The sequence below is a fragment of the Choloepus didactylus genome, chromosome 10 (genome assembly GCF_015220235.1).
Source record: "Choloepus didactylus isolate mChoDid1 chromosome 10, mChoDid1.pri, whole genome shotgun sequence".
Taxonomy (NCBI): domain Eukaryota; kingdom Metazoa; phylum Chordata; class Mammalia; order Pilosa; family Megalonychidae; genus Choloepus; species Choloepus didactylus.
This window is the reverse complement of record NC_051316.1, coordinates 62,834,572-62,859,215: the sequence shown is the minus strand read 5'-3', so window position 1 is coordinate 62,859,215 and position 24,644 is coordinate 62,834,572. Positions and strand designations below refer to the sequence as shown.

General features: G+C 44.3%; 1 protein-coding gene and 1 long non-coding RNA gene across 9 annotated transcripts in view; one reads left to right on the top strand and one right to left on the bottom strand.

Annotated features, from left to right (window-relative positions):
- Positions 1–24,644, top strand: part of NFIB (nuclear factor I B) — a 465,213-nt gene that overhangs the window by 186,288 nt on the left and 254,281 nt on the right. The gene's annotated exons all lie outside the window — the stretch shown is intronic.
- On the bottom strand, positions 8,670–23,421 carry LOC119545426. Of its 3 annotated transcripts, XR_005219070.1 has the most exons (5): positions 23,342–23,421; positions 21,108–21,334; positions 15,841–15,986; positions 14,580–14,717; positions 8,670–10,483 (listed from the first exon to the last, which is right to left on the bottom strand). It is a non-coding gene; the product is annotated as an uncharacterized LOC119545426 (long non-coding RNA). The 3 variants fall into 3 exon arrangements; XR_005219071.1 differs by lacking the exons at positions 21,108–21,334; positions 23,342–23,421 and adding an exon at positions 18,890–18,975; XR_005219072.1 differs by lacking the exons at positions 21,108–21,334; positions 23,342–23,421 and adding an exon at positions 16,295–18,835.

Genomic DNA, 24,644 nt, shown 5'->3' with positions numbered 1-24,644 from the left:
ATTATCTTTTTGATTAGTAATGTTACTAGCAAATATAAAAGTGCTAAGGAATAATATAGTATTTGGATATTTGCATTTGGAAGTTCATTCCATTTCAAACCAAGACAATTGGGCATGAGTTTACTGATGTTAGTGGCAGCAGTATTAACAATGGGCTATTTTAGCAACAGGCAACTTTTTTTTTCCCAGAATTCCCAAGATGGGCTCCCAGTTAATCAACTATCAGGAAAATCACCCTTAAATGTTATTTGAGTTAAATTTATTTGAATTTCAATAGATTAAAAAGTTGACTGGGAATTCATCCAAAATATGCTCATCAAAAAGCAAAGGTAGGGGAGGCGGGAGAAGATGGTGGCATAAGGCAGTGTAGAATTTAGTTTGTCCTCTGAAACAGCTAGCATATCACTAGGAACAACTAGTAAATTGTCTGGAACAACTGTTAATGGACATCTGTGACTGGACAAATATCATACACCAGTCTGGAATGGGTGGAATGGCTGAGATCATAGCATAAGAACTGTAAGTGAAGCTCCCCAAACTGCAGAGCTGGTGCCCCTCCCCCACTAGCATGGCAGACAGAGTTGGAAGAATTCCCTGTGGGAAAAAGAAGCAGTCTACTAGGAGGAACGGAAGGTAGCTCAACCAAGCTGCAAGTATGGTTTTAATTAACAGATGTCTACTACTGAAGACAAGCTACAGGTACAGATAAATCTGGAGAAAGCAGGAAGGGAACCCAGAGATTTCTCCTGGCAGAGAGTAGGTGGGGCTGACAGAAAAAAAAATGCATAAATAAAAGAACAGAGGCTTTTGGAATCAGCTGAGCTCAGAATGCTGGAAAAGGGCTGTGTCCCAAGAAAAGGAGCACCTATAACTGGGCACTAACTCTGGTTTTTGATTGGTAATGGGGGGCTAGGGATGGCTCTGAAAAAGGATTTCTTTCTTTCCTCCTTTTATTTTTTCTCTTATTCTAAGTAGCTCATTAGAGACAGCCTGCCTCAGGCATTTTCAGTTGTCAGTGTTGACCCAGGCAAGGGTGGAGTTATGATAGTCACAGAGCCAAAGGAAAAAGTCAGGTGTAGGAGATAAATCCCTAAAGGGCTTACCTTCCCTAACAAAAGGGGGAGGCAGAACCCAGCTCAAGAGGCTGCCCTCCCTCAGAGAACTCAGACCCTAGGGCCAGGGGTAGGGGGCAGAAACAGCTTAAGCTTGGCTCCTGACACTCTCAGCCCCTGGCAGGGACAAGGTCTACTAAGAATTAAAGGCAACACACCTCTTTATGCTGGTGGGGAATTGCAGGCTGACGAGCACCACTTGCTGAGCAGGATAGAAAAAGCACAGCATCTAGAGGCCTCACAGGAAAGTCTGACAACTTTCTGGATCTCATCTTCAGAGAAACCTGATACTGATTACACCCTCTTCTGAGAACTGGGCCCATTGGGTCTGGGAAAATCTGATTGGGGTAATCAAGGAAACAAGATGCCTAGACAACAAAAAAATTATGAATCACACTAGAAAGATAAGGCCACACATATGAAGATATGGCTCAGTCAAAGGAAAAAATTTATACTAAATGAGATTCAGGAGTTGAAACAACTAATTAAAGATCTTCAAACAAATATGCTAAATCAATTCAAAAGTCAAATCAATGAGTTGAGGGAAGATATAGCTAAAGAGATGAAGTATATAAAGAAGACATTGGACAAACATAAGGAAGAGCTTGAAAATTTGAAAAAACAATTTACAGAACTTATGGGAATGAAAGGCACAATAGAAGAGATGAAAAACACAATGGAGACATTCAATAGCAGATTTGAAGAGGCAGAAGAAAGAATTCAGAAATTAGAGGACAAAACATCAGAAATCCTACACAAAAATGGACAGATAGGGAAAAGAATGGAAAAATATGAGCAGAATCTCAGGGAATTAGATGACAACATGAAGTACATGAATATATGTGTCATGGGTGTCCCAGAAGGTGAAGAGAAGGGAAAAGAGTCAAAAAGAAAAATGGAGGAAATAATCACTGAAAATTTCCCATCTCTTATGAAAGACATAAAATTACAGATCCAAGAAGCCAGCATACCCCAAACAGAATAGATCTGAATAGACCTGCTCCAAGATACATAATAATCAGATTATCATATGTCAAAGACAAAGACAGAATCCTGAAAGCAGCAAGAGAAAAGCAATCCATCACATATAAAGGAAACTCAATAAGGCTATGTGCAGATTTCTCAGTAGAAACCATGGAAGCAAGAAGGCAGTGGCATGATAGATGTAAGATACTGAAAGAGAAAAAACTGCCAACCAAGAATTCTGTATCTGGCAAAACTGTCCTTCAAAAATGAAGGTGAGTTTAAAATATTTTCAACAAACCGACACTGAGACTTTGTGAACAAGGGACCTGCTCTATAAGAGATACTAAAGGGAGCACTACAGGCAGATGGAAAAGACTGGAGGGAGAGGTTTGGAGAAGAGATTAGAAATGAAGACTATCCATAAGAGTAAAGAGAGAGACAGAGAAAATAAAAATAAGATATGACATATAAAATCCAAAAGACAAATGGTAGACAGTAGACATTACATTGAGTGAAAATAGCCAGAAACAAAAGGATGGATACTCTATGTACTCACTAATATGAACTAACTTTGATGAGTGAAATTTCAGAGTAAAGTTGAGAACACAGTTGTCAGGAGATAGAAAGAAGTTAGAAAATGGGCATTTGATGCTGAAGGAGTACATAAGGTTCAACAGGATTGATTGTATTGATCCAGAAATAGATAGCATGATGCTGTTTGATGGTAGCACAATATTCTAAGCACTCTGAACAAAGGTGCATGTGGTTGAAAGTGGAAGGCTAGGGGCATGTATGACACCAGAAGGAAAGATATAAGATAAAGACTTGGATTGTATAACTAAGTGAAACCTAGAGTGGTCAATGATGGTGATTAAATGTACAAATATAAGAATGTTTGTAAAAGAGGGAGAATAAATGAATGTCAACTTTGCAAGGTGTTGAAAATTGGATGGTATAGGGAAAAAAATGCAGTCAATGCAGACCGGAATCTATAGTAACAGTGACATTGTAGTATGCTTCCATTGATTGTAACAAAGGCAATATACCAAAGCTAAATGTCTATAACAGGGGGATACAAGGGAGTGATACAGGATTCCTGGTGTTGTTGTTGTCTGACCTTTTCATTGTATTTTATTTTAGTTTTATCTTTCTTCTATTTTTAATATTTTTGTTCTTCATTTTTTCCTCCTTTTCCTCTTTCTTAATGGAAGAAATGCAAATGTTCTCATATAGATTGTGGTGGTGAATGTATGATTATGTGATTATACTGGGAATCACTGTTTACTTAGAATGGATTGCATGGTGTGTGAATAAAACTGTATAAAAATACACAGAGGGATACGAGTACTGGAGAAAATATGGAGTGAGAGATGTACATTGCTATTCACTGTTGGTAGGGAAGTAGAATGGGGCAGCCCATCTGGAGGGCAGTGTGGTTGCCATATGGTCTTACAACCCCGTTATTGGGTATATACTTGGAAGAACTGAGAGCAGGGACATGAATGGACATCGCACACTGCTGTTTATGGTGGTAGTATTCACGATTCACAATGGATGGAGGTGACCTAAGGGTACATTGACCAATAAACGGAACGGTGAACTGTCGTGTATACTTACAATGGATTATTGAGCAGCGGCAAGAAGAAATGAAGTTGCGAGGTATGCGCCTAGGTGAATGGACCTTGAGGACAGTATGTTGAGTGAAAGAAGCCAGAATCGAAAAAACAAACATTATAACACCTCACTAATATGGACTAACTTTAACGTGCAAACTCTGAGAATTGAATCTGAGAGCATAGGTTATTAGGGTAAGGCTTACGGTAAAGGTTCCTAGACTGTAAGCTCCTACAGCAGTCACATCTAATCATGAGTTGTAATTGTTATTTCTAAATTCTGAGACGATGAGCTGTTTGTGTATAACCTGGTCGGTCCCTGGAACTTCAGGTATCTATGTGACACCTGAGACTCAGAGCCAGAGTTTGGCAGTTATGAATGTCAGCATTACTCCATACAGCAAATGTTAAAGAAGCTGAAAGAGAGATCAGACTTTAATTAGCGATGTTAACAAAATGAACTTGGCTAGGACTAAGGTAAACCAGACTAAAGGGAAAAGGATGATATTGACTGTGTTTTAAAACGTCGACTTCTCTGTGAGACCAAAAGAAGAGATATTATTTGGTGGAAAATCTATATTTTCTGTAGCATGCTGTAAAATGTAACTTTTAAGGTCAGTTTACTTAAACACCATAATTACATGGAATCTTGAATACGGGATGAGATCTGGTTGGTTTGTACCAATTAGCATGAAACCCTGATACATCCAAGAGTAATTTGGGCAGAGAATAAAAAGTATTTGCAAAGCCTCCTTGAAGGACTGGGGAAAAACTGGAGATATTAAAATTTCCCACCTGGGAAATTCTGGATATTCTCACATGCATTGGGGACTACGACTGTAGTAGACCAGTCCCTCAAATTTGGGGCTTGCCCTTATGAAGCCTGTTACTACAAAGGAGAGGCTAAGCCTACTAATAATTGTGCCTAAGAGTCACTCCCATAGAACCTCTTTCATTGCTCAGATGTGGCCTCTGTCTCTAAGCCAACACTGCAGGTAAACTCGCTGCCCTCCCCGCTATGTGGGACATGACTCCCAAGGGTGTGAATCTCCCTGGCAATGTGGGACATGACTCCCAGGGATGAGCCTGGACCCAGCATCATGGCATTGAGAAAGCCTTCTTGACCAAAAGGGGGAAGAGAAATGAAACAAAGTTTCAGTGGCTGAGATTTCAAACGGAGTTGAGAGGTCATTCTGGAAGTTATTCTGATGCATTATATAGCTATCCCTTTTTAGTTCTTAGTGTATTAGAATAGCTAGAAGGAAATAACTGAAACTGTTGAACTGTAATCCGGTATCCTTGATTCTTGAAGACGATCCTGTAACTATATAGCTTATACGGGATGACTGTATGATTATGAAAACCCTGTGGCCCACACTTCCTTTATCTGGTGTATGGACAGATGAGTAGAAAAGGGGAACAAAAAGTAAATGAATAATAGAAGGGGAAAAGGAGTATGAGATGTTTTGGGTGTTCTTTTCCACTTTCATTTTTATTTTTATGCTTATTTTTATTTCTTGGAGTAATGAAAATGTTAAAAAAATTGATTGTGGTGATGAATATACAACCATATGATGATATTGTGAACAACTGATTGTACACTTTGGATGATTTTATGGTATGTGAATATATCGCAATAAAATTGCATTAAAAAGAACAAAGGTATTTGAAAGTGAAGGAATGAAATAGGATGATGGTAGAAAAAATTAATTTTAAACCTCTTGAACCTGGAAAACATAATTAAAGATAGAAATGCTCAAGATGAAAAGATTTTATTTTTATTTTAAGAATAGCTCAATATAATATGTCTATCCCTTGGATTTTCTGTGCTGTGTCCCTTTCAGAAATGTGCTTGTCCACACTAACAAATTTCTAAGAGATAAAAGAAAAGTTAATTCCTGAAAGGTAAAAAATTATCAAAGATGCAATGTCATTGCCAAAATATTTTTTTATGAGTTGTCAGTGTACTTGGCTATAAACTCCTAAACAATGTAAAATATTTTAATTATTCATTAAGCACAGACTTTTTAGGAAAAATAATGAAATTGCATGAATTTAGAACTTTGAAGAAAAACATAGATTATATAATGAAGAGTTAATACTATTTTTAAAAAAAAAACCTCAATAAACTCCTTACTGGTAAATAAATTGAGAGCTCTTAAATGAATGGACATCTGTCCTGAATAGAATGCTTTAGACACGGTTGGGTTCAATGTTTATGGAACAAATGAGCATGATTGAATTCAGGTAGATCTCAGCTTGTTCACTATTTTCCTGATTGTCTTTGTTAGTTCTGCTTGATTTAAATAGGAACTGATCAAATGATAACAATTGTATGTATTTTCAGTCCTCTCTGTGAAAAAGAACAATTGCAAATATTCTTTAAAAACTAACATGTCTATAGTAGTGTAATCAAAGAAATTTCTTTCTTAAATGCTAATAATGTCCTATTATAGAGTTCTGAAGTTACTACTTGATCTTCTAAATCATAACCCATAAATTTTAGAAACATAAAATGGTTATATCCCAAAAAGAGTGGTAAAGTCATTATGTTATGGTCTTTACAAAATTCTAAGGGCCTGTTTTTTTTAATTTACAACCAGTATCTCAGAAAATAATGTATATTTATATTTATCTCTAGCTATAGATAGATATGTTTTGGGGGGAGGGCAGTTTTATTGAGACATATAGTCACATACCATACAATCAATGGCTCACACAGTTGTGCATTTATCACCACAATCAATAAGAGCATTTTCATTAGTCCAAAAAGAAAAACTCCATGCCCCTTGTCCCCACCCCGTTGTTGACCCTTAGTGTTGGTGTGTGCATTTGTTACAGTTGACAAAGGAACATTAAAATATTATTGCTAACTACAAAAAAAAAAGAAATTAATTTGATTTTGTAATAAAACAAATTCCAGTGATAGAATAGAACCAGCTTCTTAAACACCTTGAATCTTTCTCTCTAGATCCCAATTTTACCACTTTCTGTGCAGTTTTCATTCTTAGACAAATATGGTGGTCAAGATGGAACCATTCAGCAACCTGCAGTGGAGGGAGAGTGCTTCATTTCCAATACAAGCTGACCTTCCACTGTCCTAGGTTGGGTGAACGTGCCCATCTCTGAATCATGTAATACTGCTGCAGTGGTGTGCACAATGTACTAGTGACTAGTGAATTCCTGTGACTGCTATAACAAATGCCTCAATCTCGGTAGTTTAAAACAACAGCAGTTTATTCTTTCACATTTCTGGAGACCAGCAGTCTGAAATCAAAGTGTCAGTAGGGCTCTGGGGGAGATTCTATTCCTTGTCTCTTCAAGCTTGTGGTGGCTCCAGGCATTCCTTGGCTAGTGGCTGCATCATTCCCATCTCTGCCTCCAAGGTCACATGGTCTCCTCCTCTACCTGTGGGTCTCCTCTGTGAATCTGTGCCAACTTTCCCTCTGCTTCTGCCTTTTAAAGACACGCATGATTTGACTGTATTTAGGACCCACCCAGATAATCCTGGATAATCTCATCTCAAGATCCGTAATTTAATTATGTCTGCAAAGACTTTTTTTCCAGATAGAGCCACATTCACAAATTATAGGGATTAGGGCATGGACATATCTTTTTATTATTGGGAGGAGGGGAAGCACCATTCAACTCACTACATCTGACAAATGTTTAACAACCTCCTTAACAGGAAAGGGGGAACCCTGGTGTGCCAGTTTGGATATATTAGTCCCTCCAAAAGACATGTTTTAATCCAATCTTGTGGGATATTTGGATTAGGTTGTTTCCATGGAGATGTAACTCACCCAACTGTAGGTGATAATTTTGATTAGATTATTTCCATGGAGGTGTGGCCCCATCCATTCAGCAGGGTCTTGATTAGTCTACTTTAGTCCTTTAAAAAGAGCCATCACAGGCCCAGACTGCTACAGCTGAGAGAGACATTTTGGAGACGGCTGATGAAAGCAGACTTTTGCTAACCCAGGGTTTGCCTGGGAGAAACTAAGAGAACAACCCCAGATGCTTTGAGAGAAATGGCTGGGAGAAAGTCATTTTGAAACACAACCTGGGAGCAAAGGAAGAAGATGCCAGCCATGTGCCTTCCCGGCAGACAGAGGTGTTCCGGACGCCATCAGCCATTCTTCAGTGACGGTATCCTATTGTTGATGCCTTAGTTTGAACACTTTTTTATTGTCTTAGGACTGTAACTTTGTAACCAAATAAAACTCCCTTTATAAAAGCCAGTCCATTTCTGGTATTTTGCATAACGGCAGCATTCGCAAACCGGAACACCTAGTATGTAGAATTTGCCTGTCTGCAGCATAAATACTGCCACCCTGGCCAATTTCAAGCTAACAGTGTAAAATCATTGAACATGGTGTTGGGAAGAGATGCACAATAGCATACCATTATACAATATTTCCACAATACAGAGTCATTGGATGTAGGTAACCTCAAGCACATATATAATAGTAAAATGTAGTCAAATAGTTAGGAAGTGATGAGTTTTGAGTGTTTATTACCTTTGCTTTTACTATAGTTTATTTAATTGCAGTTTATATACTTTTAATTTTAATAGTGATTGTGGTTAACAACTGGCTCATAAAATTTCCCAAATTTTACCGATTGGCTCAGGGAAGCAGATTTGAGCCAGCTCTATCTCATCACTGAATATAATATACTGATTGATCAGACCTGAGTCACAGAGCCCAGAGTGCAGGGTGTAGGGTCAGCAATACCCATAAGAACTGAAAATGGGATGGGTGGTTCCTTGAGAGAAAATTTTTGCCTAAAGAACAAGAAGTAATATTGGGAAGACAAAAACAGCTCCACTTTATCAACATTGTTTAAACATACTTTAATGATTTCAGGCTAAGGAAAAAAAATAATTTTTAGCAAAATTTGAAAGAGTTACATGGACAAATATTTGCTGTGGGTATGCATGGATCTGCAAATCAGACTCTTTCCACAGAATGAAATATTATGTTAATCTCATTTTATTTAGTTCATATAAATTTGTTTTAACACAACCTTAACAGCTTTATTGAGATATAATTCACATACCATACAATTCACCCATTTAAAGTGTACAGTTCAATGGTATTTAGCACATTTACAGAGTTATGCAAGCATCACCACAATTAATTTAAAAACATTTTTATCACCCTCAAGAAGAAACCCTATACTCCTTAGCCATTCTCCCCCAATGCCCTCACTCTTAACCCTAGCCCCAGGCACAACCAGTCTATTTGCTGTCTCTAAGGATTTGTGTATTCTGGATATTTCATATAAATGGAATCATACAATTTATGATCCTCTGTGTCTGGCTTTCATTTAGCATGATTTCAAGGTTCATCCATGTTGTATCTTGTATCAATATTTCATCTTTTTTTTGCACAATACTATTCCATTATATGAATAAACCATATTTTTATCCATTTATTAGTTGATGGACATTTGGGTTTTTTTCCACATTTTGGCCATGATGAATAATGCTTCTGTGAACAGTCATATATAAGTTTTTTCTGTGTGTGGGTATACTTTTCATTTCTTTTAAACAATGGTCTTTTAATTTAAATGTCTTAGCTAGGTTCCTTGTTTTCCACGTGATTGAAAGAATAGTCATTTAGGACCTAAATCAGAAATGACACATGTAGAATTTCGAACCTCTCAAATACTGGGTCACTACCACCAGGCCTACCATTTTTGGTAGAGGAGGAGGAGGGTGCTGTTTGCCAGGAGAAAAGTGGACCTGACTCCAGGGCCACAAATAATCACCCAGGTGTGACTAAATTCCCTCTGCATCACCTAAGCCCTGACCTCACTGCCAACAGGCTCCCTCTGTAAAACTAAGGGGCTATTTAAGTTACCCCTCGCTGGACAATAATTAAGTTCCTAAAAAAAAGTTGTTTTTAACCTTATACCCATTACCCAGAGATAAGAGTTCAAGTTCAATGGGAAAGAAATTGCTGTCTGGTAAAACTGATTGCTTACCCTTGAGACTAGATCTGCAGGTTTAGGAGAGGAAAATTTGCAGCATCTGTGTAATTCTTCCCAGAGCTGATCCTATTTAAAATCGCCTGACTGTACCAGAGACGGTCCCAAATTTCAATGGAAACCCAGTCATACAGCCCCTTAGATAGAGTATATTCCCAAATTGGTCTTTGTACCTATTGGTAGAAATGCTAGCCCATCACAATGTTCCTTCAGGGACCCTCTATATGGAAAGTATAAAGAATAATAAAAATAAAACCTTACTCAAACTGAAAATCAGAGTCCTGAATTGTGTCCCCCAAAATGGTAAGTTCAAATCCTAACCCCACATCTGGTGAATGTGATCCTATTTGGAAATAGGATCTCTGAAGATGTTGTTAGTTAACATGAAGCCAAACTGGATTAAGGTGGGCCCTATTTCCAATACAACTGATGTTCTTATAAAGAGAGGACATTTAGATGTAGACAGACAGATAAGGCAGCCATGTTACAGAGGCAGAGGATGAGTTACGTCACAAGCCAAAGAACACAAAGGATTTCCAGCAAGTCACACCAGAACCTACAGGCTCAGAGGAAGCCTGGCCCTGCCTGAGCCTTAACTTGGACTTCTAGACTCCAGAACCGTGAGACAGTAAACTTCTGTTGTTTTAAGCCACCCAGTGTGTGGTACGTTGTTATGGCAACCCTAGGAAACTAAGGAGGTTGGAAACCTGCGAGGAAAAAGGGGGAAAAATATTAGCTTCCCTGTCTGAAGCCAGTGGAGAGTTTCATTTTCTCCCTTGCATGTCTCTCCAGTGTATCCTGCAAGAAAGAGTTATATCAATATTAATTTACATAGCAACTTTCTTTCAAGAAACTCAGAGTGTCTCAAACTGTTTTTCACTCAGTCCCTTGAGGGAGTTTGCACATCGTGCATAAGCAATTACTTCTTTTAAAATTTACACTCTCCAGTTAGCAAGTACTGGGCAGAAACAGAATTAGAAAAGCAAACCTCCTGACCAAACATTCTGCTGTAATATTTTTTAGTGAGCTTCTATAAATCAACATTTATCCTTAAAAACAGGATCTCCTCATAACTACTCACTGATGACTGACGTTCCTTTCACCAAGAGCAAACTTTCCCTTCCAAATTAGAATCAACTGTATGGCATGCGCCATGAAATTGAAGCGTATCGTTTACTTACAGTTAAGTCCTCAGAATCTTCCAGATTTTACTCTTACAGCTCAGCCCTCCTAACCTACCCCATTGAGAACCCGTTAGGAATCCTGGATTTGTAGCTAGTGTTTGTTGCTCTGACTTCATGTTGCTTTTACCCTGGGGCTGTGCTATCCCTTCGATTCTTGCTGGTCACACTGGGTAGCAGACTCCGCTCTGGTTTCCCAAAGCACAACTCTATGCCAAGTCTGAAGAGCTTCTAGCATCAGCCATACCCCAAGCCAAACCCTGCTCTCCACCCCAAATATTTAGTTCCTTGTGTTGGGCTTTTCCTCAAAATAATGTCACTGTGAGATTCTCACTGCCCATCCCCGAGGGAAAAAAAAATAGCTGAATAAAAATTTAGCTCGCTAGCTCACGCCAAATCCTAGGGAATCACAACTGGGTGATGTCTGTGTCTTTCCTTCTATCCCCAGAAAACCTCTGGGCTCCATAAATTCCTTCCCAGTGATTCTCAGGGAATCCTTAATGCAGTTAGTGACAGAAAGTTCATACCAGGTCCCATACTGCATCCAGCCTCAGACATATTTTGTTTGGGACCCCATAATCTTAACCTGTACAACATTAAACCTTTGTATTAACTGCCAACCAGGAGAGGCTACAAAATTTGTGGGGCCCAATGCAACATGAAAATGTGGGCCTCTTGTTCAAAAATTAAGAATTCCAAGATGGCAATAGCAGAGCATTGAATCAAGTACAGGACCCTCTGTGGCTGCACCTGCCACACACCCATGAAGCCCACCCTGTTGCCAACATTTAAAAAGTAAAAGAATCTTAACCTCTCTCAACAGCTGACAAATCTGGGGACCCCAGGTCTGCATTCCCAAATGGCAGCACAAAATTGGCTGGTGCCAAGCAGGGGCTGCTCCCTTTAGATGGGGGCCAGCACTCCAGGTCACTGCTCTAGCCCTGCCACCTCTCATGCTCTAGTGCAAATTGTCTCCCTCTCCTTGGGTTGGGGGGTCTCATTTACAGGGACCTGCTCCACCCCTATATAGCATCACAACACACTCTACTATGGAAGAATTGCTGCTCACTCCTTCCACATCTGAAAATATCAAGTTCTTAAAAATTTTTTTTTTAACCCTGTACCCATTACACAGAGATAAGAGTTCAAGTTCAGTGAGGAAGAAATTGCCATAAGGTATAACTGACTGCCTACCCCTGAGACTAGATGCAGGTTTAGGAGAGGAATATTTGCAGCATATGCGTAATTCTTGCCAGAGCTGATCCTACTTAAAATCGCCTGACTGTGCAAGGGACGGTCCCAAATTTCAATGGAAACCCAGTCATACAGCCCCTTAGATAGAGCAGATTCCCAAATTGGTCTTTGTACCTATTTGTAGAAACGCTAACCAGATTATAGCTGAAAACCCTGCTAATTCTGGGGAAGTTTTTGGTCTTGTGCCTGGAACTGTTGAAGCATATATTCACACCTACCACATGTAACACATAGTAGCATAATTTCCAGCACAACACTTTAGTACTTTATTTTTAAAAGAAACAGAGCAGAGATTTTTGTCCTGCCTGCTCTGCTGCTTTCTTGCAGGAGATGCCACAAAAGGTGGAGTGGGTGGCTTCTGTGCTGAAAAGTTGTCTATTTTGCATTTTTTACAAGGCAAGGGGACCCTAAAATCTTTGCTCAGAACCAGGGAACTCATGAGGCTGAAACATAGAACATTTGCACCTGCATACGAACAGGAAACAATGTCAAATTTGCAAGGATCTGAGAGAAGGGCATGAGATTTATTACCTAATAAATCTCAGCATTAGAGATTGGAAGAATCCTTGAAAACATCTAACTCTAATATCCACTTTGGTTTTAAGACAAGGAAAAGGAGGTTCTAAAATTTTTAAATGACTTGCCACAGACCAAGTCTCCACCTAAAATGCAGGCTTTTTCTTTCAGGCCAGTGTACTTCCACCCCACCGGGCTACTTCGAAAAAGACATTGTCCTATTGGCCAGCATAAATTGCATGCAAAACAAGAAAATTCAGCTCTCTATACTAGAGTCTGTATTTAATAGATTCCAGAGCTGAGAAAGGGGAGGCTATTTCCACTCCACCTCCCCCAGCAAACAGAAGAATAGGCGTCTGACCCGCCTGCTTCCCCAGCTGGTCCCTGGACCTGGCGGCCTGAGGTCTCCCCAGCAGTAGCTGGCACCAGCTGCTGATCTGACACCAGGGGGCGCAGCATGCTTTGTCCTGACACAGGCATTAAAGGCAGGCTCAGAAGCCTGGTTGGGCCTTCAGAAAACTCAGACTTTCCCTCCTTTCACGGTTTCTCTTTGGAACCAGCCCCTTTTCCAGCCCCCTTCATTCATTTTCCCCTTGTAAAGCCGCCTGCTTCCTCCCTGTAGCTCAGATTCTCCCTCTGTATATTTTGGGATCTGTGCTTGTGGCAGGGTTGTGGCTAGAAGGGTGTTTCAGAGTCACTGCTCCCTCCCCAGGACTGCTTCTCTGCAAAGTCTAGGAGAACATGACAACGGGCTATCATTTGCTCTCACTTGGAGTCTCCCAAACTCAGGATTTTTCTAGCAATCTTCTCAATAACAGGACAAGCTTCCTGGGAGAACTGTCACAGTATCCTCTAATACCCCTTCCCTTTCCACTCAAGAATAATAACAAAAATAAATAAATAAAATAACTATGGTTCTGGAAAGACCACACCTCAGCACTTATTCCTCATCCCCCTCTATCTGCTCCCAACAGTCTAAGCCCGGATGGTGGTCACCTACCCAAAGACACGGGCGTAAGCACCCTTCCACCCATATTTCTGCTACCCGCAGCAACCCACTGTGCACCCAAAGCAGGGCAACTGCCTTTCCTTCCCCACTCACTTGGCTCCACATGTGTGCCAGCAGAAATGAGTCCATCCACACCCCCAGAGACTCCCAGTTCCAAAGACTCAGTGCTTCCCTCTTTCTCAGAGAAACTAACATCCTTTCTTTCATTTCCCAGCCCTGCCCTTATAGATTCAAACATATGTAAAATGCAAACCCTTAAATCCCCAAACACACTTTGAAAAGAACCTTAAAAACCCACCATTCCAAAACTGAAGGGCCAAAGTGTCTTCAAAGGGCCCTTGAAAAGCAGCTGCTGTTTGCATAGAGCCTTCTAACAACTCTGAGAAATAGACAGGAGAAATCTATGGTGTAAAAGGCTTGCCCAAGTCCCAGAACTAGTACAGCACTGAGGTCCTGAGTGAAATGAAGAGGGGTGGGGACGGTGGGGAGGGGCGCAGCAGGGGAGCTGCTTGTCCAATTGCACCATAGCATGGGAAAAATGCAGCCATCACAAATGATCATCAGGTTATCTGCACCATTTTTTTTGCCCTTTTGTATTGATGTATCTTGATTTATGCACATATTACTTTTATAATTTTAAGATGTTATTGAGTCTAATGCCTCTCTTTCAAGTTGCTGTGATGATGGCTAATGTAAAGGGTCTGGCACACCCATTGACACTCAGTAAACAGTAGTTTATTATTAGCCATCACATCTGCCTCAAAAAATGTGAGCAAATGGACTTCAAATCAAGACACCTGAGACTGATCTCAGTTCACTGTGGATCTTGTCTTAGTCAAGTCCCTTCTCTGTGCCTCAGTTTCCTCATCTGAAAAATTATAAGATTCAGGTCAGTTGATTTGAAAATGGCAGGAAAACAGGGCAACATGCTCACCGTCCAACATTCCTGCTAAATTCAGCCACAGTCTTTGCAGAGGTGGGCTCTCAAGTTTGCATTCATCAGGCAGAACACCTTCCTAGGAGAAGTTGTCTTCAAGGGTAGGCAGAAAAAGCCAGAGACAGCTGAAAATTTCTGAAGCAAGTACAGGAATTAATTTAAGAAACCGATAATGCATGAACACTATATAGGGCAAAGGGGTGAGAACCCTGTGTAAGGCTTAGGATAGGGGGCCAGCAAGAAGGTTAGGCTGTTCCTTCGGTGCAATTGACACTACAGTCATTTTCTGACAAGAAAGGGGTGGGGTGTAATTAAAGGTCTGGGCCCCCTAGCCCAGCCAGTGCCAGTCCAGCCCAGTGCTCTAGGCTGAGTTCTTTATGGGTTAGGGCTGGTGCTGGTGAGACCAGGCCAGCCCTGAGCATGTATAGAAGCAAAGCTGCCCTTCGGATAAAGTCGAAAGAAACCAGCTTAAGTTCCTTCCAGTGTTAACTTTACCTGAATTACAAAAAAGCTGGGAGACTGTGTCAGAGAAGGTGCAGATGCTCAGACACTGCCATACCCCCTTCAGCAGCTAAAAGTGTAGCTCATCTGGACTGGGGATACCTGTTCTGGGACTCGCGGACCCCTGAGTATCAAATAGGAATTTGTCTTCAGAACACACACACAGCTGATTCATTTCCCAACCGGTTCCCAAGCAGAGATTTTCCCTTTGCCAGTCTTCGTGCCAATACTTGCAGGCAGGAAAATTTTCTGACATTGTTAAGGGTGGTGTTCAGAGCAGATAGGAGGCCTTTCCCAAAGCCACCGAGCCGGGCAGAAATCGGTTACACCCGCACTAGGGGAGGAATCCCCAGTCCCTACTCTCACGGCCAGCACACAAAAGGTATCTGCGTTTACATTTAAAAAGACGGTGGGGTACGGTGCTGTGTTCTTATCTGGACATGCTTGTCACAAATACATCTCTCCCGAAGCACGCTTTGTCGTTGCTTAAAAAGGAGGTAGTGTTTTCTGTTCTCAAGGGATCTGGAATAACGGTCTCAGGGTATGCGGATACCTGGAGGACATCACCGTTTTTATGTGAGGCGGTGGATCTAAGGGGCGGAGAGGAGAGGGGGGTGTTTGTTGGGAGGCATCCGCCGGTAGCAACAACTCATCCTGATCCCCAGAGGCAAAACCAAATAAATAAAAATAACTCCAACCATCATACCTTGACCAAACCTTGATTGTGCGAAATTCTGTACTTTAAGAAAATACCTACCGTTGTACATTTTAAGTCTCTTGCAAAGGCACTCCTGAATGGCCACTTATTAAAATATCTCTGTGCTTGCTTTTCCGCGTGGTTCTTTCCCGCTCCCGTTTGTTTCTTACTAAGCAGCATTGTTTATTATCCTTGGGTCCGTGCTCCTGGGATTGAAATGAAATAAAACAGGACTGTCGAATCTGAGCGCTGGAAAATACTCTGGGTTTCCCAGGTCCGCCTGGCCGGGGAGGATGCCCCGCGGCGCCGAGCGGCCGGCGGGGAAGAGCCCATGGTTGCGTGCGCGCCTGGCGAAGGGCAAGTTTGCAAGAGTTTTTCCAGACACGGAAAGGTCCTGGGCAACCCAAAGCCAAAGTGAATGGGCACAGGAAGGAGGCACAGGGAGAAAGGAAATGCCACTAAGGACTGAGAAGGGGAGCGGGGGTTACCTAGGGGCCAAACGGGTTAAAATTACCAAGATCATTAAAAAGGACTGTGGCACTGGATTCATTTTGAGCCGTCTTTTGGTTCTCTCGACCTTCATCTTTGTGCAATTAATTCTCGTTAACAAATTCTCGTTCATCCGCGTCGCCCCGCCGTCCTCGCTGTCAAATGGAGTTTCCCGAACAAGACGAGGGGTAACCCTCTCCTATTTCGCAATTGAGTAATTGCCCCTATTTCGTTTTCCAACCGGTGTTTTGTGACCTTGGTTAACCGGAGCGCATGCCGTGAGAAATAAAGCACCACTAAATCCCTAGTCACAGAGAAAGTCTTCCCGTCCCCTCGGACTCCCGAACGGGCCCCCCACCTAGTAGGGTCTCTGAAATACCGCGCTCCCGAAGGGCACGGGAAATGCTGAAACCCGCATCGGAGACACAACAGCGAGTACCTACCGAGTCTGGGGGGCAAACTTTTCGGCTAAGCCCAGCCAGAGCCTCCACAACCCCAAATTTAATGTCGAGGAGGGTCTGCTAGAGAGTTTGCCTGAAAAGGGGCTGTTAAATGCGCGCACCACACCCAGGCAGTGCGTGCAGTCCCAGGGCCCGGCCCAAACTGTCTTCCCACAGGTTTGCTTGAGAGACTAAAATCTCCCAGTCCCCCAGCTTCCGAAAATTCCTCCAACGAAACCTGCTCAAATTTTCCTTGCTAACTCCGCTGCCTCATCCAGTTAATTTTAAAAATAGATTCTGTTTGCTCACAATAACAGGGTGATTTCCCCTAAGCAGCTCGTGCGGGAGCTTTAGACATCTCCTGGGTTGCCAGGCGTCCAAGCCTCAGCGGCGTTTTCCGAATTTCTTGAAGTAATAAAGTGAATTTCGGTGCAGAGAAAATTGTTGGGTGTTGGAATGCAGGGTGGGGGGCGGGCGCCGAGGAAGCCGCTAGGAGGCTGTGTGTGTGTGTGTGTGTGTGTGTGTGTGTAACTTAGACACACACCGAAGAGCAAGCATAAATGGAACCTTTTCGTAGTTTCCGAACTTGGAGAATTGTGCCAAGTTTGGACCCATCCCTGTAGCCAGGGGCCCCGCACAGAGTACGAGGGGCTGCTTCTGGTTCCGGAAGAACCAGCAGAAGCGCAGAAAGGCGCGGGCGCAAATCGCTGGGACCTGCCAGGCACAGCTGACTTTCTCCGCCTCTCACGGCTCTTCTACCCTTTCCCTTCTCCAACCATCCCTAGAGTCGTCCCACCGCTGTCAGGATTGCGGAGGGGAAAAGAGGGACGAATATCTAGGCTGCGGAATCCCCCCAACAGGTAGTTTCACCAGGGAGCTGGCCTGGTTTATATACCAAAGACTGCGTCGCCCGGGTTGCGCTAAACCGGAGCGGTGACACGGACACCGAGTGAACGGAGGACGAAAGTCGCGTTCTGGGAGAGAAGTCACTTTAAATAAAACGTATTTTATCTCCACTCTCCAACTACTCCAGAAATAGCTCGAGCTACGCGGTTCGAAATGGCGCTCAGCGAGCCGAAACAAGCTGCTTCAGGCTGTAAACTCACATCCGATTTTGGCTTCCTTCCTTCCTTCCCTTCTTTTCCTTCTTTCCTCTCTCGCTCTCTCTCTCTCCCTTTTTTATCTCTACCTCTATCTCTCTTTTTTTCCAGTAGTCACCGGAACCCAAGTGGGCTTTAGAACGGTAGGTATTTATTTGGAAATTGGGAGCTACCTCTTCGAAATGCCTTAGACTTCAGAGCAAAAAACCAAAAGAATGCGTTGCACTTGGTTGTTATATTGAATTGTACCTTTCCCTGGTGCGCAGTGAGGAAAAGCCCAGTGCCAGGCCAAGTGTGGAATGGGCCGCGGCGGCCTTGCGCTCTTGCAGGAGCATCACGCGTCCTTTCCAGGGCGCAGGGAGAAGTTGGTTTGGGCCACTTCGTCCTGCCCCCAGCAAGGATACGCGGGCTCAGGCTTCGCGGAAGCCAAGTCCTCACTGCGTGGTCCCTCTCCCCTGCGGAGGTGCTCGCCCTAGGGTCTCTGCCCGAGGCCATGAAAGCACGTGGTGCGCGGAGAGCCCGAACCGCGACACTAAACCGCGCACGTCGCTCCAAATATCCCTGGCGTGCGCGGCCTCGCAGGACAGGGAAGCTGGGGTCCCGGCCCCGGGACAGGCAGATCTAATCCCCTGCTTTCCCGCTGCCTCCTGATCGGTCGCTGGCTAGAGCTTTCGGCACCAACACAACCCACGCCGAAATCTTGGCCCCACCGTGTCTGACTCCTAAAGAAACGCACACCCCACAGTCACCGGGTCCCTCGAAGCCTCTGGGGCCGTTAGAGGGCTTCATCCTGAGGAACCTAGATCTTTAACGGCCTCAGCACCTGGCCACCACTCCCACCCTCAATCACACCCAGTCTGCTGACCCACGCCCATCCCGGCACTGCCCGCCTGCTAGTCCTGCGTCTCCGCCACTAATCGCGCTACATAAACTTTCCAAAGAAGTTTCCTCGCGCTTTGTCAGTTCAAGTTCGCTTCGGCTGGCGCTGTCAGGACGAGAAAAAGAAAAAGAACACCCCACCCTCTCCACCTATCCTTCTCTCCTCTCCCTCCCCTCTCGATCTCTTTAATGAGTCCAAACCTGGCGGGAGGGAGGGCGCGGCAGCGGAGTCCCTGAAGGAACAGACTGCAGGGGACGGAGTTCGTTTCGCCTGCCGCACGCCCGGCGCCTCCGCAGTTCCCGCCCCCTCCCCCCCGCCCCCGACCTCGCTATCGGCGGGGACCTGAGGGCTTGTGGTTTAGTTTTGTTCAAATGTATGTGTTTTCCTTTTTTAGATTTTTGTTCTAAAGAGTCCACACTGCTCAAGCCTCGAGTGTCAGACTTAGAGTTCCCCGGCATGGCGGCTAGGGAGACGCACCCTTCTTGCCGGACGAGTTGTCTCCCCGGTGGGAGACTAGGGGCTCCCTGGAGGCGATTTCCTAGATCGGGATTCGTCTCCCTAGAAGACCCTGTGACCTGGTGTGAGGAAAATTCGTGCTAGAGCTCAGCCCCAAGGCATCCCCCTTTGCCTCTTGCCCCCACCCTTACGCGGAGCTGTGGACGCGATGGTTTGGGGAAGATTTTGTTTTTACAGTTGTCTGGGAGACCCGAGGACTCTGTTCTAATACCTTCCTGGGGTCTTTCCACACGCAGGTAATTAGAAGTAGAAAATTTCATTCCTTATACGTCCGGTAGCCCCGTGTTCCGGACCAGGAGACCACCACACACAGCGCCCAAGTTGGTTAGCTTGTGGCCTGTTATGTTTTTATGTTGTCTAGAATAAGCAGAATGTGCGGGGAGAGCTTGGGATTTTGTGGTCAAACTTGCTATGCTTCGGGCTTCAACTTCCAAATCAAAAAGCCAACGGGAATGTTCCAGGAAAAACTGGGTCTTCTCCGGCGCTACTGGGACGCTTGCTGGGAATAGAAACGAATGGCGCGGTGCGGACTCCTGGGCCTGGGGAAGCCTGGGCATTTCTTGGTTGGGCTTGGGAGGAATCTTCCTTGACGCAGCCAAAGTGGTGGCAAACACTGTGCCTTGATCCTTGCACGTGCCTTGCGGGTTTCTATAATGGATCGCAGGAGCGACGTCCGTAAGGGCAAGCGGAACCCTCCGGGCTGCGCAGCTGCCCTGGGAGTCGGAATCAATTTTGCCTTTCGCTCAAGTAAGGCTTGTCGGTTACCTCGTGCGGCCGCGGATATGAACCTTCTACTCAAAGCAAAGATGACTACAAATGCCTCCTTACCCCAGGACTTACAGGAGACCTCATCCCAGCCGCCACGGCACTCTTTCCCTGCTGGGGGCAAACACGTGCCCACGCGCCCAGCGCCCTCCTGCCACACTCCTTCTGGCGGCGCCTAGCACAGGCCCTGCTCTTACTGGGCGGGGGAACCAAGTTCACACCTCCTCGCTCCGCAGGCAACCCCCCGCCCCTGGGCTGGTCCGTGCGAACGCCTTAGCCCACGTTGCCACCACGACTGTGCGCGAAAGCCCTGCGGAGAGCGGCCTAGGAGGCGGGAGGGTTCCCGGCCCCTCCAAAAGGCACCCTAGCAGAGGCAAAAGGGACCCCTGTGCTTTTTTGACAGGGTTATTTGTACGGGGATGGAGACGAGAGGAGAATGAGGTCGAGGGGGGCAGATAAAGTTTTGGGTGTAAGCGGCCCCCTTCTTAACTCCTCGCCTCACACCTCCAAGCCTGAGGGGGTGGCAGAATTGCATCTCTTTTCTTCAAAGTTCCAAACTCCTCAGGGACGGAGCAGAGAAGAAACACACCCTAAAGCCCCCAGAGCCAGTCGTCGTCAACACTCGCCACTGAGGCAGGCGCACTCTGTCCACTCGCAAGGCGGATGCATCCGCTCTGGTCTTCTTTTGCTCGGAATATAAAGGGTCCCACTCACAAAGGAGCCCCCATTTCCCATTCCCTTCTCTACCCCTCTGTACCTTTCGTTATAGCTTCAGGTCTTTTGAGTGTGTTTATTTATTTTCAATCTCAGGAACCCTGGATTTTACGCCAAGAGTGGAGAAGAGAAAGGGAGGATTAAGAAAAAGGGTTGGCTCTGCTTTTTTTTGGGGGGGGGGGGCGGGGATGGAAAACCGAGGAAGGATGAATTGGGCAGTGTTTTTAAAATCTCATTTCCTTCAAAAGCTGTTCCCTTTGGACCAAAACGTATTTATATGAGTGTGAGGACAGGAAGTTTGGAGTCTCTGTGGAAACAAAAAGTCAAAGGCTTGCGGGATGCTCCTTTCCCCACCTCTCCTCAAATATATAGAGCGCAGCTCCCGGGTCAGTTCAGTTACTCTGTACCGTTCAACACTCTCACCTCGGCGGCCGCCGGAACTCGTGCACAGGAGGCCTAGCCCAGGGAAGGAGCTCCAGACAGGTCCCCAAGTCCCAGAGAGCTGTGCTGCCTTTCCTCTGGGATGGAGCCTAAGAAGGGCCTGGGACTAGGAAATGGCCGAGGGTATAGTGCCAACCACTCCTCTTCTTTCAAACTCCTCTTCTGCTGGTTACTTAGAGCCTGGAGCTTGTATTTCTAATCTTGGTTGCCTAGGTTATTAAAAAAAAGAGAGTAGAATATTTACCAAAGTGTGTTTGGAGTTATTTATGCATGTTCTTCATTTGCTATTTTTCATAGGATTTTCTTCTCCTTTTTGCTTTTCCTTTCTTTCCCCTGCAGTGTTAGCAACCCTGGAGAAGGAGGTTTAGTGGGGAGGGTGAAATTGACCAATTTATTAATAATCAGGCACAAAAACAACATAAACATGGACTCTTGATTCTTAACGTCATCCTTTAAAAAATGAAACAGTCATTTAGACTGTTAAGACTGAGAAATAGATAATACTGGTGAACTAGCCAATCCTGTCCCTTTAAGAAAAATCCATAAAGCTCTTCCATCAGCCCAGTGTCTGGGAAAGAAGCAAACTAACTGCTTGGAACAAAAGAGACAAAGAGGCCAAACAACAAAACAAATAAACAACTCCCCCAACCTCCCCTTAGAGACAACAATAGACTAGACACAGCAAGTGCAGTTACTGCTGGCCCGGCTGCTCCTGTCGACATGCCAAGTCTTCCGCATTTGGCTGGAGAATTTCTCCCTCACCCCACTCCTGCCCCCCATCACCCCCCTCTCTCAGCCCTTTCTGTCTTTCTCTCTGTGTGTGACTCTCTTTCTGTGTCCCTCTCTTGGGGTCTGGATGTGCATGTGTGTGTGTGTGTGTGTGTGTGTGTGTGTGTGTGTGTGTGTGTGTTTTGTCCCTGTCTGTCTCTGTCCTGCTTTTGCTTTCACTTGGTGTCGCTCTCTCAGACACCTTCATTTCTCTCCTCCCACCCCCTTGGCTTCCTTTCTTTAAAGGCCGTCAGCATATTAGCATACTCTGATATTTATTTATTTATTTGCTAGGCCATTTCTGTAAGTCTCCTCACTGCTTTCTCAGAACTTCTCTTTCTCTGAGTTGTCACAGTGGCCTATTTTGTATTTTGTTTGCAACCCTCTTTGCCAGGAGGCTCCCAAAGTCCATTTGCACTTCAATTTTCAACCATTCTTCGTGTTCAGTTTTTGCTCCTTTTCTATAAGGCTTCTGGCACGCTTTTCCCCCCCTGCCCCCAGCAGCCCTTTCTCTGCTTCTTGGCACTGCTTGAGACTCTCATGCGTGCCTGCTCTCCCTTTCTCTCCCTCTCTCTGTCTCCCCAGTAGCCCGCTTCCCCCCAAATCCCCCACCCCCTGCCCCAAGTCAGCCTTTTCCTTCCCCTTCCCCCCTCTACTCCAAAGTTTTATAAAATATTGTAAACCTCTTTGACTGGGGATCACTTTTCTTTATAAAGTGAATACAAACCCTTGGAAAATGAGGAGTGGAGAACGGAAAGAATCAATAAATGGAGACTGCTGTCTGCAGAAGCTGAAGCATGGAACAAGCATCCCTGCCAACAGCCCCATCCCTTTCACACTTCTTTTTTTTTTTTTTTTTTTTTTTTTTTAATAACCTTTTTGTGATAGCATCTCCTCCTGAAGCATCTGTGTCTGCTCCAGGGAAAACCTGGCCACGGCTGTCTTCCACTGGGCAGCAGGTGTGGGCAGGGTGGCCAACAGGGAGGGAGGACACATCCTCAGTGTGAGCGTTCCCACCCCTTGCTCTCTCTGCTTCCTCTTAGAAAATAAAAAAGGGACTGGAGTCTTCCTCTTTAAGAGACGTATCAGAATGACTGCTTGAAAAGAAGCATCTCAAAGATGGTTGATTTGCTGTAAAGGGGGGAATTTCAACTGCCAGGAGGTGGTGGGTAAAGCAGGGCTGCACTGTTAACCTAAAGGAGATCTGAGAATTCCCATAGTCAGGTGGTAAAGCAGAGTTCCCAGGGTTGGCAAAATAGTGCCACTCCCACCCAACAAACAATGTCTGGTAGGCAACAGAGCCAGGATGATTATTTCCCTTGTTGTCACCCCTTCCTCTTTTCCACCTTTCTTCATTAATATACAGGCAAAGGCAAATGAAAACTATGTTAAGGGGGAGAAAAGATTTAGCCCGAGAAAAGCATAAAAATCAGAATCAGGAAATTTACCCTATTGTTTGGTTGCTTGGTGATAAGGGCAGTATTAAACCACACACACATGCATATATACACTTGTGTATGTATATGTGTATTTAGTTGCGGGAGCCAACCTGTAAAGAGGGAAAAGTTCAGAAGTCAGACAAAACTGTTTTAAATATAATTCTGCCACTTATTAGCTAGGTAACTTTGGGCAGGCGACTATACCTACCTCTAGGTGTTGTTCTAAGATGAAGTGGCATTTTATATTCGAAAAGGCCAAGAGCAATGGCTGGCACGCTGCCTGTACTCAATACGTGAGTCCTTCCTCCTTCCCGCCCTCCCCCTGTCCCTCCCTCCCTTTCTTCCTTCCTTCCTTCTCTCTCCTGGTTTCCTCCTTGAGTTTTTTAAGATGCAAACAAAGGGGAAATCATCCAAACTGTCCCAATTTTCAGATCCTAAGGGGAACTGTGTTGCTTTCTGAGTCCCAGCATTGGACTCAGATACCACCTGAGATAATTTGTTCTCGGATGGGAACAAATTTGGCTCCATTATCTACCCCTTCCCCCAGATTCTTTCTTTTGGACGGTTAAGGGGGTGAAGGACCCTTATCCACCATTCCACCATTTAGATGTTTTTATTGGAGACTATGTGCCCAGCAAGCCTGTATTCTTGGGGACATATTAAAAATCATCCCATGGCCAAAAAGCCTAAAAAGGGAGAAGCAAAAGAGAATATGTTCTATGTCCTGACCCATAACTTCCCAATTGGGAATGTTATTTTCTTGGTATTTTGACCTTGTCAAAATGACTGATTTTTTTCATCCTGAGGAATCACTCTAGCTAAGCAGAGTTTCTTGAGCTGTGTTTTGGGACACACAGTGCATCTGGAAGCACTCACTGGTGGAGGTGCCTGTCTTGGTCTGACTCTTGCTGGGACTCTTCTTTGTCTTCCCTAGAAGCCAAACCAGTTTGGAACAGCAGCGGGCAAGCTTGTGAGTCGTGTTTGGGCCCTCAACTTCAGTTGGTGGGAGAGTGAACGTGTAAAAAACGTTCCTACCTCACACTTCCTTTTTCCACATGTTTTATTGTCTCTTCTGCAGACACTCCATTTCCACATTTTATTGGCTTCCTGTACTATCTTCCTGTTTTATAATAGCTTAACCATCGAAAGGCACAGATGCTGGAGCACATGCTGGGAGAGTGGGCAGACCCTCACTGCTCCTCCCCAACACTTGAGATCATCTCTTCGGTCTTTTCTCTTCTCCCTGGTTTTCATTATAAGGCTTTGCTACTTATGACAGAAATGTGGAAACCTGTTCATCTTTCCCCCTACT